Below are 17119 nucleotides of genomic sequence, written 5' to 3' on the forward strand. Positions count from 1 at the left end.
AAACAACCTGCTCTGTGTTTTTCTTTGTTCCATGGAGAATTTCAAATATCCATATTTTAGTTTCTGAGCAGAATCTCTAAATGATGAGTAGTTCATGCTTTCCCATGACAGACATGGAAATAAGAGCTCAGATGTGTTAAGAAATATACCCTGAAAGGCTGCTGCTAAAATACATGGGATTTTGGAGCCTAAACATCACTTCAAATTTGGACCTCACATATGATAATTCCATCTTCACTGTTTTTCCCAAAATACTTATCTGGCTACCAAGAGGCAAATATGACATTTTATGTGTTCTAATGTTACTCAGAGAGATTGTCTCTAACACATTCCAAGACAAAATCTATTAGACTATTGGTAATTTTATTAATGATGGAACTGAGGAATGAGAAAGTACCAGGAGTTCCAGATGCGGGGTTTACTCTTTTTTCTTCTACTGCTCCTACATTGACAAACACTCTTTGTCTTCATTTGTAATTCTGTGTTATAACACACTGAGGTTATTTTACAATTTTCTTTACATCCTGGACTATTGGCAGAAAAGAAGCCTCAAGAAGAGGACAGCATCATAGAATCACAGAATCACTAAGGTTGGAAAAGATCTCCAGGATCACCTGGTCCAACCATCACCCTAGTACCAATGTCGCCCACTAAACCATGTCCCTAAGCACCACATACAACCTGTCCTTAAGCACTCCCAGGGACGGTGCCTCCAACACTTCCCTGGGCAACCCATTCCAATGCCTGACAACTCTTTCTGAGAAGTCTTCTCACTTCAATTCTCCACTAAGAGAAAGATCAAATGAGACTTCTTAGTCGGGTATGATGCTCATGAAGCTTTCCAACAAGTCAGTTTGAACCCGTTCTTGTGTTATGCAGAGGTTCCTGGCATGCCAAACTGATTTGGTTTTAAATGAAGCAAACTGTCTGTGAATCAATTTGTGGGAAGGAACAAAACAACAACAACAACAAAATGCACTACGTATTTCCACTGATCTCTATTAGATCCAAAGAAAAAGGATGAGCAGAAACAAATCCATGCTGAAAAGAGGAACTGAAAGGGAGCTGTTCTGCAGGAAGGTGAAGGTGTAATAACCCCAATATGATAATTGCCATAGTCCTGTTGATTAGCTGTAATTTACAAATTCAGAGATTAAGGAGAACTACACTGTTAAATAGCCTCCATCTTTGCTATAAATCAGCTTCCCTGTTTACTATAAACATAACCTGACTGGGGAATCAGCGATGACAATGATGAAAGAATTACTTCTGCTCCCCTGAGAAGCTTGGCAGCTTTACTATTGCTAATGTTTTCTCTTTGCATCTCCTAACAGTTCAAGCTTATTTACTGCAATCTTCATTGTGGGTCCTGAATACTTTCTGTCTTTAGTCTCTTTGTAAGCCTGACATTGAGTAATAGCTTTCTAAAAATGCCTTGAAGTCCATTTTAAATGTGACAAAATGGTCTGTAACAGAATAGGTAAATGTACAAACCTCATAGGATTTATATAAAAACCCCTGAAGAAGGGATGGAAACTAATTGCTGTCTATATTCACCTACTGTGTTAAACATTTTTCATGGAGACAATACTAATATATTTTTTACTATGGAGCTGCAGCTTTTCTCACAAGAATGTCAATCAATTAAAGGTTAAGATGTTACTCAGATAAAGAAAAAGTCCAGAAAAGAATGTCCCATATGGGAACACTTTCAGGTACACTACTATTTTCCAGGACATTTCAGAATTTCATGGAAGATCCTGCCATGTGTAGATGATCTTTACAGACCCAGACGCTGAATGAGAGGTGTAATCAAGTCTCTGGGAAAGATGGTAAACAACTAAAAAGATCAAAGAAAACATCTCTCATGGTAGCAAATACTTTTGTCTACATAAATCTAACTATAATTTGTATGCTAAATTATACTTGGAATTTTCTCCCACAGTTATAAGTGCCTAGAGTTGGTAGCTGTCAGTACAAGATGAAAGAATAGTCTCTTAAATAACTCTTTTTACAGTAACCAGCTTCCTAGGACCAGCTAGAAACAACTGAAAAAAAAATACTTTTAGGATGAAAAACTTATTGTACAAACAATTGCCAAAAATGTTACGTTTAGATGACTATCTTTTTCTTTCTCCTTTAGAATAGAGCCAAAACTGAAAATCTTCATTGAGACACATTTTATGTTTTGTTTTGCTCATTATACAGAATCTGTGCATGCTGTCCAGATGCTTTGTCCAGGACTGAACAGGGATAAGGATGCCATGGAAGTTCTTGCCACGGGTAAGTGTATTGCCAGCATGTTATGACAATGGAGCTGAGCATGCAATGAAGAAACAGTGATTTGGACAAACATTCATAATGAAATATATCAGGATCCTGAATAAGTCACTCATTGTAGCAGTTGGAATGATATTAGTGATGGAAACTACGGCGACACTCAGACGACCATAGTGGAAAAAGGTTTCACGAGTTGTAAAATAATGTAACAAACAGTGACCAGTAAGAGAACTACCCATCACTATATGCTCTGTCAGTATCACTCTTGAAGCTGCCTGCATGGGATTTGTTCAGTTACTTTCCATCACACTGGCTTTCCTATGACTCTTGCTGGTTTTGGTCACCCACAAACCACCATGCATTGCGCATCAGATACAAACTCCCATCCATCAGGAGTATGGTCACTACCTGCAGCAGGCATGGGCCCATCACCAAATATTGTTTTCTTGACCTGCACAATAAAAAAAGATGTGAATATGGACCAGTCTCCCTACCATAGTGAGTAATAACTCATAGATATTTTTGTAAAGGAAACAAGTACAGAAAGAAAATCAACCTGACACCCTTCACTCAGGCAAATCCTTTATTGCAACCAGGCACATGCATACTCTCTATTTTCCAGACTAAAGACTGCAGGGTGTAGACTGTAGGCTGAGATGCTCAGATTTTTTTCATAACTGTTCTGCTTTATATTTCATTCAGCTTAACTCTATTATTTTTACAGTCTACCAAATACATTGAGGGGTATAACAACCCTTTTCAACGTCTTCTGTTTATCCTTGAGGCAGTTCCCTCCTGCCTGTTTCTAAACTGCTTTGAGTAATGTGGTTATTCAAAAAATAAATAAGTTTATCTGAAATGCATCCAAATGTGATCCTCCCTGAAATGTTATTTAAATTCTATACTACATCTTTGGCTCAGAGGTTTGGGGAATTTTTTTTTTTTAATTCCTGTCTTTCTAGTCTTTTGGTCACAGCTGAACTTTCCAGGAATAAAACTTTCAAGAGTGTTGTACATGATACCATGAAATTCTGCAACAGAAATGACACAAACTTTTATCCACCTGCTGGAGCTAGATTATTTCAAGAAATATATTCTGCTCAAAGCACCAGTCATGTTCCTCTGCTGTATACAGCTCTGAAGCAGACAAGGCTTTCATTGCTTTGCATTTGAGTCTTATGCTGTTTCTCTGTATGCTGTACTACCAGCAGTGAGAACCTGTCAGTCTAAATTACTTTATTCTGAGTCATTACAAAGAAGAGGCGAGAAGAAAGTCTTGTTAGGAAATAGCATTTTTTACTTTTCCCCATAACTACCTTTATTATATGTTGAGAAAAAAAAATCTATGAAGGCATTTGCTTTCAGAGATATTCTGAAATTGGCTGAAAAATAAAAAAGAAAAAGGCATGAAAATCAGAACAACTTCATAGCTTCCCAGCTGCATCCACTAAATTTCATGATCAAAACATCGCTAATTTCAACCACAGAAATAAAATAAATTAATAAATAAGTTCAGGCACAGCTCATTGTGTGATTCAACTGAAAGGTAGCAGTTCCTAGGAAAACAAAATTTCAGTTAGCTGACTGCCCTCTTTTGATTCTTCTCCTACAGCCACACATTTTTCTGTGACCACAGTTGCTGTACACCACAGACCCAACACCCTTCTCCACAAACCTTTTTAGTAAGTTAAACTTCCACAATCCTAAGTTTCTAACAGTTTTGTTAACAAAGCTGAAATGCCCAGGGCAACAGGAGCTTGCACTGACCACACAGTTTAGACAAACCTGCTGGGCAAATGGGCATCACCAGAAGGACTGAGGTTAGAAGAAAGGGTCTGCTACTCAGCACTGTATTGCAAATACAGTTACGGCCTTGGTTTGGGAAGGAAAAGCATGACATGCAGCAAAATAATTCACAAGAGGCAAAAAATTGGAACACAGGTGGCTCCCCTTGCCCCTCAGGCAGAACTTCTGTGCCGGGCAGGTACCAGGGCACTGGCACAGGCTGCCCAGACCTTGGGGGACTCCTCCTTGGAGAGCTTCAACAGCTGCCTGGACATGGGGCTGGGCACCCTGCTTGAGCTGGGGCTTGGACCAGGTGGCCTCCAGAGGTGCCTTCCTTCCAACTTCAACCAGTCTGTTATTCCAGGATGAGAGGACAGAAACCTATGCAGGAGAAGTGAATGGTGTTTTAGGTGGCCTAACTCAGTAGCTCCTCTATTTTACACTTCTGTGTATATAGCAACTGAAACTATTTAACAATGAAGGGTCTGTGAATTAATTTCCAACATCTTTTTAAAAATAATTAAGCTGAAATTGGAGAAAGCGTGCAGAGATGTCAGGATGAGATTCCAAGTGCTGTATCATAGAGCCACAGCTGCTGAGAAAGTTGATTTTATGTGCTAGATTACGGAAGCTGGTGATAACGAAGATGGTGTCCACTGGCAGTTTGCCTTTCTTTCTAGCGGTAGTTACACAGGAGGCCTTTTGCACTGTGGGATAATATCTGACAGGAAGGTGTGGTTACTGATGGAGAAAATGGTATGTGTCCAACCAGAAAGGATTTATCCATCTGTTGTCAACTGCTAATAAATATCTGATTATAATGGATAAGGCCTAAAACTATTTTAAATTTTCAATTAAACATTCCACTGCACAAGATCTTCTTGGGACTTCTCCTCAACCTTTTATTTTTTTTAATGTAGAAAGACACTTCTTGTAAAATATCTTTTAACTTGTTAATTCCTAAAAGAAAAGGAAAAAAAAAAAAGACATTCTGACTATCGGATAATCAGCTGTAATCCAATTACGATCAACTTTTAATAACCCTTTATGAAAAGAAATTTTAAAAAAAGTAATAGAGGAAAAGCTGTGAGGTTAATGAGAAGGTCAACATGAAATTTCACACTGAACTGCTGCTCCAGTGTTTAGAGAAGAATGAGCAGTGAACTTATATTGCTTTTGGCCCAGAGAGTTAGACTTATCACAGAATGGGAATGATCCCAGATAATACAGCAAGATTTTTAATAGAGTTCTGTGCATGGCTGGGTCAGGGCTCTGGGAACTTAGTCATTTCTGTATGATTAATAAGCACCAATTTAATGGCCAGAAGGGACCAACAGATCAATCAGTCTGACTTCTTGCAAAATAAAGCTCATGAGATTTGATCCACTTGTCCTGCATCACTTCCAGAAACACATGTAGTCTTAATCTGCAGATAGCCAAAGATGGAAAATCTTCTGCCTCCTCTGGGAGTTTGTTTCACTGTTAAAAATGTATGTCCTGCTGGCAATTTAAATACCTCTAGTTTTATTTTTTCCAGCTGTTGGTTCTGGCTAATCTTTTTCCTCCTGAGTTAAAGTATTCTCTTGTATTTGGGGGTTTCTCCTCACCAAGCTAATCAGTACTGATAAGTTTTCTTTCTCAGGTTTCTGTCCTGTTTTAGCTGGGATAGACTTCATTTTCTTCAGACTAACTGGTATGGTTCTGTGTTTTTGAATATAGGATGAAAATAATGCCGATAACACCAATGTTTTAGTTGTTACTGAGGGTGCTTACACTGAGTAAAGGACTTTTGGCTTCTCATGCTGCCCTACCAACAAGGAGCCTGCGGGTGCACAAGAAGATGGGAGGAGACAGAGCCAGGCCAGCAGACCCAAAGGGATATCCCATACCACTTATCATCATTCTCAGCAATAAAACTTGGTGGAAAAGGAAGAGTTGGCCCGGGCTGGGGGCTGCTGTTGGCTGGGGACTAGCTTGGCATTGGTCAGTGGATGGTGACAAAATTAATCACTTTATTATTATTATTATTATTATCATTGTTGTTGTTGTTGCTGCTGCTGCTGCTGCTGCTGCTTTCTTCCCTTTCCTATTAAACTGTCCTTATCTGAAACCATGATTTCTCACGCTTTTACATTTTTTTTTTTTTTTTTGATTCTGTCCCCCTTCACACTGCAGGGGAGTGGGTAACCAGCTGTGTGGTGCTGAGCTGCCTGCTGGGTTAAGCCACACAAATTCTTTTTGACAAAAATCTACAGTATAAGGTTTTTCTCTTAGCCCTCAGATGTTTTTTGTAGCTCATTTCTGTATTTCTCCAGCATTGTCCCAGGCAATGATCATAGAATCACAGAATCATAGAATGGTTTAGGTTGAAGGGAAGTTAAATATCATCTAATTCTGACCCCTCTGCCATGGACAGGGACACCTCCCACCAGACCAGGTTGCTCAAAGCCCCATCCAACTTGGCCTTAAACACTTCCAGGGATGGGGCATCCACTATGAGGTATAATGTGCAAACCTGACCAGAAATATCCCAAACATATGCATTTAGATAGATGTTGATAAATTTCAGCTTTTTCTTGAAAGGTTTTCTTCATTATCCCAAGACACTGCACTGATGTTTTTGCATACTAAGTGTTATAACGAATGTAGCATTACACATCTGAAAATCTTTTATCTTTCTGCCTTCATGTGGCTAAGTGCTATACATCTGGCTTTCCAATGCTTAATAAAATTAAATAAACTACTGCATTATTTCAACTCAACTAGCAATTTAGAGATGTAATGGTATGCATTTACTCATTTGCATTGCATTTGTGACGTGGTACCAGACAATTATCCTAATGAATATCAATTTTGATTTAGACCTCTGCCTGCCACCTTGGCTGTTCAACTTGAATTTACTGATTGTATGAGCTTCCTCACAGATAAGAGGCTGTTTAACAGAGGCTGTACTTTCTCATTTACAGGTGACTTCTTACACTGCAATCACAGTTCTCATTGTAAGAGGCAAACTGTAACTCAGTGACGCTGATGGTGAACTGAATCTTGCTACCTTTTGTGCATGCTTGCACCAGATTTTAAATACTTCCCAGATCTGAATGTAATTGATAGACAAATCCTATGTGTCCCACAAAACCTCCTTCTTGACTTGTTCTGATCTTCCAGAAATGGTCTCAGCTTCCATAAGAACACATTATTCTCACTATTGCTTTGTCATGGTCTGGGTGACAATTATGGGTAACATTTTATACAAATGTGTTTGGTCTGCCCGTATTTTGTGAAAATTAGACAATCGGAATCCATTTCTTTCCCCTCTGCAATTTTCTCACAGGGTTCATCAAAGCCCATTGTCTCCTCACTAAAGAGGACCCTTTAAAAGCTCTGTGAGTGCGTGCCAAAAAGGTGACAGACAGGGGAGGATCAAAAAGAGTAATAGTCACAGGCTTGGTAACTGTTTGTAGGGAAGAATGAACAGGAGTTTCATAGTATGAGAGAGACAAATTATCCATACAAAACCATTCTGGAGACTTAAAGTCAAGGTGAAGTTATTGAAATGGGCAGCTGGTTACCTCATCCCAGCCGACTGTTTTCTTAAGGTTCTTGTTTTTCGTTTTTTGTCCTAATTTAGACATCCACCTCTAAAGTTCCAAAATCTAAGATTGTCTTACCATCCTTAAAGTCGACAAAAAGAGGTAAGCAATTTCAAGGTAACTCATGTTAAGTCAGGTATCTAAGGTGAGTTACTTTTTGACATGAATATTTTCCTCCAATAAATAGAAAGGAATCTAGGATAACTAAACTGGACTTACATGACACGTTTTTGTGTGCATAAGTTAGGGAAGAGGAATCTGATCTTCTGCATCCCATGCTGTTTCAAATTTATTTTTGGATATATGTTAGCAAATAAAGACTGGATTTGGATCACTGTATCTCAGCACCCATAAGATCCACAGGAGCTTGCTACACATTGTGAGCATCTCCATTGTACTGCCAGTTCCTGTTTGTGGTCAGTGGTCTCCTGATTCTGGTCAAGAGCAATTTATAATTGCAGAAAATTTAGAAATCTGTAGAAAATCAACAAATCATTGAACAAAGTTTCCACTGCATCTTTCTCAAACCCAAGGATTCATGGGTTTTACCCCACTAATGAGAGAATGTAGATCAGACCTATGAATCATATTCTTACCTGGTCATCCTGTAGAAAAGACTGAACACAGTCATTTTATGAAGTCTTTCATCTGTAGGTTGTTGGTTGGTCTTGACAACTGGGCATCTTGTCTGGAAGATTTAGAGAAGAGATTCATGCCCCTTTCTTCATATTACCGCTGGATGAATGCATAAATAGCCTATAGGAGTGGCAAGCTATCTCATTTCTAATGGAAAAATCTGTCTGATATTCCTGATTCTTAATTATCTAACCACAGGCTTTCTGGAGGTGTTCCAGCCTTTATCATTACTATGTCCCAAACTGTTTGTCCTTATCAGGTTAGATTACAGTGACTTAAATGAGGAAGTCATGATCTCACGTAGCAGTTATAAAGCAAACTGAATGTTGCAGAGGGATTACAATCAACTGAGCATCTAAAAAATAAAACGGAAGTTGCAATCTGTCAGAAAGACAAACCTCAAAATGTCATTTCATGTATGTGTGATGGTGGTATCATGTCCATGTGTTCAGATGATCTAAGAAAGTTGCCCTTGGCTCTCCATGGGTAGCAGAGATGTATAAGCATTTCTACACAATGATTCATCCCTTCCTAAAATAAGTGAAATAAATCATTTTCTGATGCTTGTCTGTTTTGATATCTACAAGGGGAACCTTGATAAATAGGTTACAGAAGGCAGATGACTTGATTGACAAGTATTGTAAGATGAACCTTATCTAATATTTGATTGCAAACCATAAGAATGGAAGAGTAACCACACTGGGTGAGATCAAAAGTAGTCTGTATGCAGTGATGCTTAAATGTAGCTGTCTGCTGAAGAGTACAAGAACAACTGAAAAGTGATAGTTCTCTGCTTTATGATAGTTCTCCCAACCTCTAGATGTCTCAAGATAGCCACGGCTACTGTCTGCAGTATCCATATAATATTAATAAAAGTGCAGAACTATTTGAGAATATTTAATGGATTTCTAGTCCATGAACCTGCCAAGTCTTCCCTTGATTCCCGGTAAAATTTTGCAACTACAGCTCCCTGTGTATTTCTACATCTTAGCTACGTATTACATGATATTATACCCCTTCTTTTTTGAAATTGCTTCTTTAGAGACACTCACACCCTATCCATCCACCTCATGCCACTCATAACTTCACTGATCGATAACTGATTCCTCATTAACTGTCTCTCTTGCAGTCAGAAAAGTCCTACCCTATTCAAATGTTCCTTGTATAGGATTTACTTTTATTCTGCACAATTGCCTTTAATTCAAGAAAACGTGAAGTCTGATGTCTCCTTTTTTTTCCTTATTGTCATGTGGTCAGCCCAATACCCCTCAGATGACTCCTGTTTGGGAGAGTTATTCCCTCAAGACATCAGTTTCAAATGCTGGAATTAATATTGAATGGTCTCCTGAATGAGAACAGGCAGGTGACACAGAAGTACATACAGAACTTTTTAAAGGTTATCTGAGATTTTCTGAGCAGGCAAATACTGCTCTCAACATTTACAATAAAATCTTAAGATTTATATGAGCTGTCTTGTTGAAGTACCTATCTATATAATTATTGCATCACTTTTTAGAAATGTCTTTTTCATGAAGAGTAATGAAGTAAAATAGCTTTGTGAAATTATGCTGTGTTAAATTAAATACTGGGATAGATGTCTTTTTGTTGTTGTTGTTATTGTTTTGTTGTTGTTGTTGTTTTGAAAAGTAAAACTCCAAAAGTTTCATATTAAAATTTTACCAAATATAAAGTATGCATTTATGATACACACACATTTCCATAGAGGAAATGCTACTAATTACGTCAGGAAAAATTAAACAACTATTTATATATCATTTGCAAGTCACTTTTTTTTTCCTTAATATAATCACTCACTGTTTCATAATGGATTTTCTTATTGAGATGTTTTGTGGTAAGAATTTCAAAAGTCCTGCACACCCAAACTCCTTGCAAGCTGAAGTCAGCAGCAGAACCTGCTAATTTCAGGGAGAACTTATTGCACTCAATGCGAAGCAGTTTATCTACTGATTTTTACATATTTACCTCTTTTGCCTGTCTATATCTTATTTGTCCTCTTGTTTTCTCACTTGTTTCACCCTAAAAGTACTCAGAAGTACCCATAACTCAAAGAATTGCTTACACTAAGCTACATTCATGGACACGACACTGTAATGTGTCTGTATTATGCTAAACTAAGGCTTTTGGCATTGAGCTCCCAACCACAGGAATTCCCTTTATCTGTATCTATCTGTATCTGTATCTTGTTACAGGTGGCATCCCATCAGAATGCCATCCTCAGCTCACAATTGCGAAGTCCTTTTGAGTGAGCACATTGGAGAATGGTTATTTTGTAGAATTTTGCTACAAGTCTGGACAAAATTTTGTCTCAAAGGATGCTCATCCACATAAACTATAAGTTATTTACCCAGAACAATCTTGTTGAAAACATCCCATTTTATTGTACATTCCTGTTTTTTACCATAAAAAAAAAAAAAAAAAAATTTCTTGACAGACTAATTTTCTAAAGCAGCTAGAAGACTTGGAACCAAAGAGAAAGGCAATTCAAAACAAACTAGAAATCCCATTAAATAATACTTTGTAGTTATTTATAGGTTCATCTAACACCTACATAGACAAAACTGTCATTCTTCATGGCTTAAATACCAAGGACATGGGGGCCAAGGATGCCCCAGATAGCTTTTGTATTTTATGTGTTGAAAGGATCTTCTCAGAGAATCTCCTAAAAAACTAGGTGATTAATGGGCTCAAACCCACCCACTCACTGGCCAAAAGCAGTCTTGTGGTCAAAGTATCTTTTGGGAATTCAGAAAATGTAGCTTCAGGTTTGAGTCTCTCTTAATGTAAGCCAACTATTTAGTGCAGATTTGTTAAGGTAGTTAGGTGTCCTACAAGAGCAGATTTGTATGCACGTACATGTTACTTGGGTGAAGGCTGACTTTTACTGCAAACCTCAACATTCCAGGTTCAGATGGGACTACAAAGCTGGGCTTCTTCCAAAATCAGATTTTGGTTTGAAAACGAGCTGTCAAAGATGACCTTGAGGCTTGTTTACTTCACTGAAAAACCACCTCATAATAGTAGGAGTCCTGTGGTACAGAGTGTCACAGGCAACTGGACAGGGTGGTCAGATTTCTGTTTACAAACATGGTTCAGCAGAGGAGGCCTGGGGAAATGAATCCACAGAGGACACCAGGATACTTCCACCACCTCCCTCATCTACTCTCCCACAAACACAGCCCCCCTCAACCCAACATTTTGTCCCATTTTGCACCCATTCTTATTTTTTCTAAACAAAAATGTCTCTAAGCTGTCTCTAAGCACTACTGTGTCTGTCAACTTGAGTTCCCAAAACCTTATAAAAAGGAATAGTAGCAGCTGTCATTTTTTTAGGTTGTAAGGAAAGCACAATTATCAAACCATGTTCATGGCCTGGGAAGGTTTTCTCTGTCTTCTAGTTATTTAATTCTTTGCAGAAGGGTGACATGCATATTATTATTAGATGAGTAATAAAAATCTATTGCTTTCCTCAGCAAAATCATGTCCTTCTCTCAAAGGGTACTTTTAAAATGCCCATGAATCATGAGATGAAAAAAACCTCTAAAATTTCTGTCTAGGTAATAAGTTTTGTTTGTCTGCACATGAGGGGCTGAAGTGATTGTTTTCTGTTAAATATGATTCACTGCAGACAAAATGAATATCTGTCAGTGGACATCTGATTGGAGAATGATTCATAACTTCCACAACAAGAATGAAAATAAAAGTGGGAAGAGGATGCCAAATGGAGAATAAATAGGTATTTCTCACTGTTAAGTTTTTCTGCTTTTACCTGAGGAGGGTGGAGAGATGTTTTCGCTTGGAAAAGAGAAGAGACAAGTATATTCATTATACAAGAGGGGGAAGATGTTTAGTATCAGGGGTTACTTTGCACATTAGTTGACAAGACTAAACTGTTTCTTTGTTTAAAAATGTATATTAAACCATCCTTGGGTTATCTAGAACAGTGGAATGGTTTAGGTGAGATTTAGGATGGCCAAAGAAAGGATTAAACGCTGAAATAAGGTAGCTGAGACAGATGGGGCTTCTTCAGCCTTGGAAATTTTTAAGAGCAGACACTGCCTGACATCATGGGTTTACACAAATCTGAATCTGTCCTGAAGCAGGGGAATGGATAAATTGACTCCCCAAATTCCTTTCTAGCCATATTTCCTTGAATTTAGAGTTTCTTATATATGATATAGGAATGGATTCATATAAATACACCAATGAGAAGGATTGAACTGGGAGCTGAGATTCACAGGTCTGCCAGGTTTCCTGCAAGGCTGCTTTCTTTTCCTGCATGGCATTTGGAAGTGAAAAGATGGGTCATTAAATAAAAAGCTCCTTGCATGTGCTTTGCACCAGCTCAGAAGTAAACTTTGTCTTTAGAATTTGCAGAAACATGCACTAAGATTAAGGGCCAAGATTATGATATTCAGCAATTTCAAAAAAAAAGCGCCGTGAAGTGCAAGGGGGTGATGCTGGTATAAGAGGTCAGGTTCTGGCTCTAGGTAATGGGGTAATGGGATATTCCCTGGGCTGAAGGAAATTTTCTTGTTTTACAGAAAAATGGTCTGAACAATGGAAAGGTGTTTTTCACCCACAGCCACCCACAAAAAGACATTGTGTATTAAGACTATAATTCACAGAGATTAATTTTAGTAGGTGGTCTACCCATTAGGAAATGAAGCACGTCTTAATGAATTATACTTGAATGCTAAAAAGTAGCTATGTCAAAACGGCTAGTGATCTTTGTGAGAGCAGCCATCAGGACTATTACATTGTATTTAATGTGTCAGGGTAACACTATTTCTGCACCCACATTCATAACCCCAAAGAAGACTTCAGAAAGCTTCAATAAAGTATTTAGATGAGCCAAGAGACATTACTTTCCAGCAGCAAATAAGTAACTGGAAGTACATTTTTTCTTCTCTTCCCTAAGGGTCACATGGAAACATGAGGGAAAGGCAGATGAAAGAATAATTCTGGTCACTAGGTGTAAAAAACTAATATAGACACCTTGTAGCATTTGATTTTCTCCTTGCAGGTAGAAAAACCTTTATTAATTCTGATATAATGTAATCCTACTTTCAGGGTCACATTGAAAAACCCCAAACAGCTCGCTTCATGCACAGCACACATTCATTCTGTCAGTGTCAATCTCTTTTCCAATTATTACCCTCCAAATCCTTTCGCAAATAATAATAATAATAATAAAAATCAGTGCATGCAACTGGCTGTGAGACTTCTGGGGAACAGTGAGCAGGAAGAGGTCTCAACCATAAGGTGAGTCCAAATCCATACATGACATCTTTCTCTGTTCTGAAGCTGCTGCGAAAGCAAGACAAACTCAAATGTGAAGTCTGACCCTTTCTTTGGGTAATTAGGGGTGATAGACAAGGAATTAAAAACTTAGAAGAGTTAAGAGCTGACTCTTGGTCTTTGCTATTTTATGGGTATTTTGAAAAAACAATTTGCAAAAAGAAAAGTTGTGTGTTCTTATTTATTTATTGATTTAGAGGATGAACCTCAGTGAATTAATGGCGATACTCAGAAATAATTTTAGATCTTTTTAGTAATATATAGGTATAGGACTTTTTTTTTTACAGTGATACTGCTGGTATCCAGACACACATCCTGGGAGAGAATGGAACCGGGAATATGAGAGCTTTTTTTAGGATATTTATTTTAAAAGAAAATAAAAAATAAATAGATAGAATTTCCTTAGAACCAAAAAATAAAAAAAAAGTCTGTCTCTGAGAAGGTATCACTAACAATTTTAGTTTTAATGAAAAAATTATCTACGCCCAGGGAGTAACTGTTCTTGCTTTCAGGACTCCCTTGTATCTTCCTAATTATAACTCATAATTTTCTGCTTGAAAGACATAGCCAAGTTAATAGACTATGTATGATCCTGCCTCACCAGAACAAGTCACTGAAAATGATGGGGATGATCTCGTTTTCATGAACAATATGTCCAGATGAATGTTATTACACTTTAAAAAAAAAAAAAAAAAAAAAAAAAGTTCAGGCAAGAAGGCATGCTTACAATCATTATAACAGTTCCCAGAAATCCATGTTCTTGGAAGCCAGAACCTGGACTTCAGAAGATGACCAGGTTCAGTCTGCAGACCCATGAAACGAACAGAAATATGAGGTGGTTAAAAAGCAGAATTTGACAAATAAAGGGATGCCAAATGCTCAGAGAAGCTAGTAAAATGGTACCAGGGAAGCAGTGGTACATGTGAGAGCCCAGGTCTGCCTTGCTTCTGTATTGAAATGGTGAGCCTCTGGAAAACCCTACCTTTGCTGAATTTGCTTCTGCAGAGGGTTCAGTATGTGGATATGTGTAGTGCACCCCCATTGTAGTATGGCCCCCGTCATCCTTCTCCTATTACTTTCAGTCCATTTGCTTGCAGATCTCATTTTATTGTTAATTGATATCACATGATGCACTTATCTACACAACAGACAGTCTTTTTTTTGTGAAACATACAATTGAATAAATTTTATCAAGCACACAATAGAGAAAATGATAGGTTGGAAGGCCAGCAGTTGAGGATCCAAGCTCAGTGATATGAATTTTGATGCTTCTGGCAATTTTTAATTTATAATTTTTTTTTTAGTATAGGCATTATTTATAGGATTGGACACTATTACAATGCTTCCTGGAAACATCATAATAAGAGCTGCTGGATGTTTTAAATGAGATTTATCTCCCTTGACTTTATCTGTCTCTTTTGCATCGAGCCTGGAAGAGCTTTGGATCTTAACAGCACTTCATCAGTTGCTCCACAGACTTGTACAAGAGGAGGAAAAGAAGAATGCAAGGCAAGGTCTACAGAAAACTATAAGATCAAAGCATGAAGTTTTGTGAAATTTTTCAGCTGAAGACCAGACATCTGAAAAACTCCTACAAAGCCTTAAAAATTTTGGAACTTTTTTTTTTTTTTTTTTTTTTTCCTGGGAAAAAAAAGCTGGGAAGTAAGAATGAGATATATTGGCATAGATTGATTTATATTGAGATATATTAAGATATATTGAGATACATTAAGATCTTTGCCATCAGGTTGCTCTTCAGAAGAGATGCTCGCAGTACAAACTCAGGCCCTATTGGGATTTTAAAATTCATTCAAGCCTACCCCAGTATTCAAAGAACCCTGGTTAATTCAAACCACATGGCACTCTTACTGGAGAAGAACTGCAAGCTCTTAATCACAGTTTTCAGAGTGGAGAACGATATGGAAACTTTCACTTTACTTTGCTCATATTTTCCCACAGTTTCAGTTAAATAAAGGTGTTTGGTCTCAAAATTTCTATTTGGCACGTTTACTAACAGTAAGTCATATTTCTGCAAGGCAAGAAGTGCCTACTACAAATCCAAAGGAAACAGACAAATAAGAATTATAGGTGAGTGTTTTTACAGGCCTTTGGGGAATGTAATATTTAAACAAATCTGTGTTTTCTCTCATGTTCAAGGAGTCCTGTACAGAAATAAAGAAATGTTACTTCTTTTTAAAAGCAGTGTAATAGAAAAGAGAAAAATATGGAACTCAATGAAAAAAGTAAATAATTTTAAGGTTTAAAAGGATAGCACTTCAGCACTATGGTTTGGGGGTTTTGTTTAGTTTGGCAAAGGGAGGTTGCTCTTTGTTTGCAAAACAGCATTATGTTTTTCAGCTCTCTTCACAACCAGAAGTATCTAAATGGCAATTCAAAAAAGTGAATATAAATAGACTTACACAAAGGATTAGTCAAATTTAATAAAAATTCTACAATGACTTTCTTTTCTTTGAGCATTTATATCACTTTTTTGTGAGCTAACTTGATGTCAACCAGAAAGCCAAATTTACCTGTTGTATGGACAGCAGTTTTTTGAAAGTCTATACACAAGAAATGAGCAATAAGCTAAAACGCTGTCATACCTCTAGGTTGCCTAGACGCTGTCAAATGGAAGAAAAAATGCAGCTGGGCTATGGAGCAGAATGATCTGTAGGACAATGTTGCCCCCACCCATAAAAGAGGAGGTAATATCATGGGGTTATGGCGTGAGAAAACATCATTTGTTTTAAACCAAGCAACACCCCTGTATGCTCTGTAAGAGAACATCCTGGGCAACTTCCAAGCTAGCAGATAAGCCAGTAGCCATGAATATCCAATTTGGAATGCAATAGCCCAAAGCAAATCTCATAAATTGAGATAAAATATCAATAAACCATAGTTTATTGTGGACAGGGCTGTCCCAAATTCTTCTGAAGGTCAGACATGGGCTGACTGCACTCAGTATAGGACTAAATCAGTGCTTTGCATTTTGGTATGTTTTAATTAGTTTGATTTTAATCTATATCACCACAGCCAGGAGCTAGTATAGGGCAAGGATCTAGCTTGCTTGCTGCTCAAAGGTAGTGCCTAAAGTTCTGCTGTTGTTTGCATTGTCTGAAGATACATCACCCCGATCCCTTCCACAGCAGTCTAAGACACTCACCACGTCTGTGTGGCACTCCAAGTGTGGTTGCCCTCTTGTGACCTTATTAACTGCATTTTCTTCCAGAGGTCTATTCTGAAGCTCCTGGCAATGAGGAAAGCACTGCCAGTTCTGGCTATCTGTTTTTTTAATGGGGTGCTGACACCACTCCCCAGTGAGCCTACAAGGGACAAAGGGCAGAAGTCGCCAGTTTCCCTGCTGAGCTCAGATCTTGAGGCATCTGAAGAGAAAGCTCCAGAGAGTCTATCACATCCCTTGGTGATGATTTATTAATTGCAGAAAAGTAAATCCCGTCCAAGAATTCTGACTTGGCTCTTCCCATTGCAGAAATTTGTGTTCTCTGTCT

The 17119-nt window shown here is 37.9% G+C and overlaps 1 long non-coding RNA gene across 1 annotated transcript; it reads right to left on the reverse strand.

The window, feature by feature from the left end:
* Nucleotides 1–584: 584 nt before the first annotated feature.
* On the reverse strand, nt 585–10215 carry LOC121069821. Its single transcript, XR_005819637.1, has 3 exons — nt 10205–10215; nt 4938–4942; nt 585–766 (listed from the first exon to the last, which is right to left on the reverse strand). It is a non-coding gene; the product is annotated as an uncharacterized LOC121069821 (long non-coding RNA).
* Between the last annotated feature and the right edge of the window lie 6904 nt (nt 10216–17119).

This window comes from Cygnus olor, chromosome 4 (genome assembly GCF_009769625.2).
Source record: "Cygnus olor isolate bCygOlo1 chromosome 4, bCygOlo1.pri.v2, whole genome shotgun sequence".
NCBI lineage: Eukaryota > Metazoa > Chordata > Aves > Anseriformes > Anatidae > Cygnus > Cygnus olor.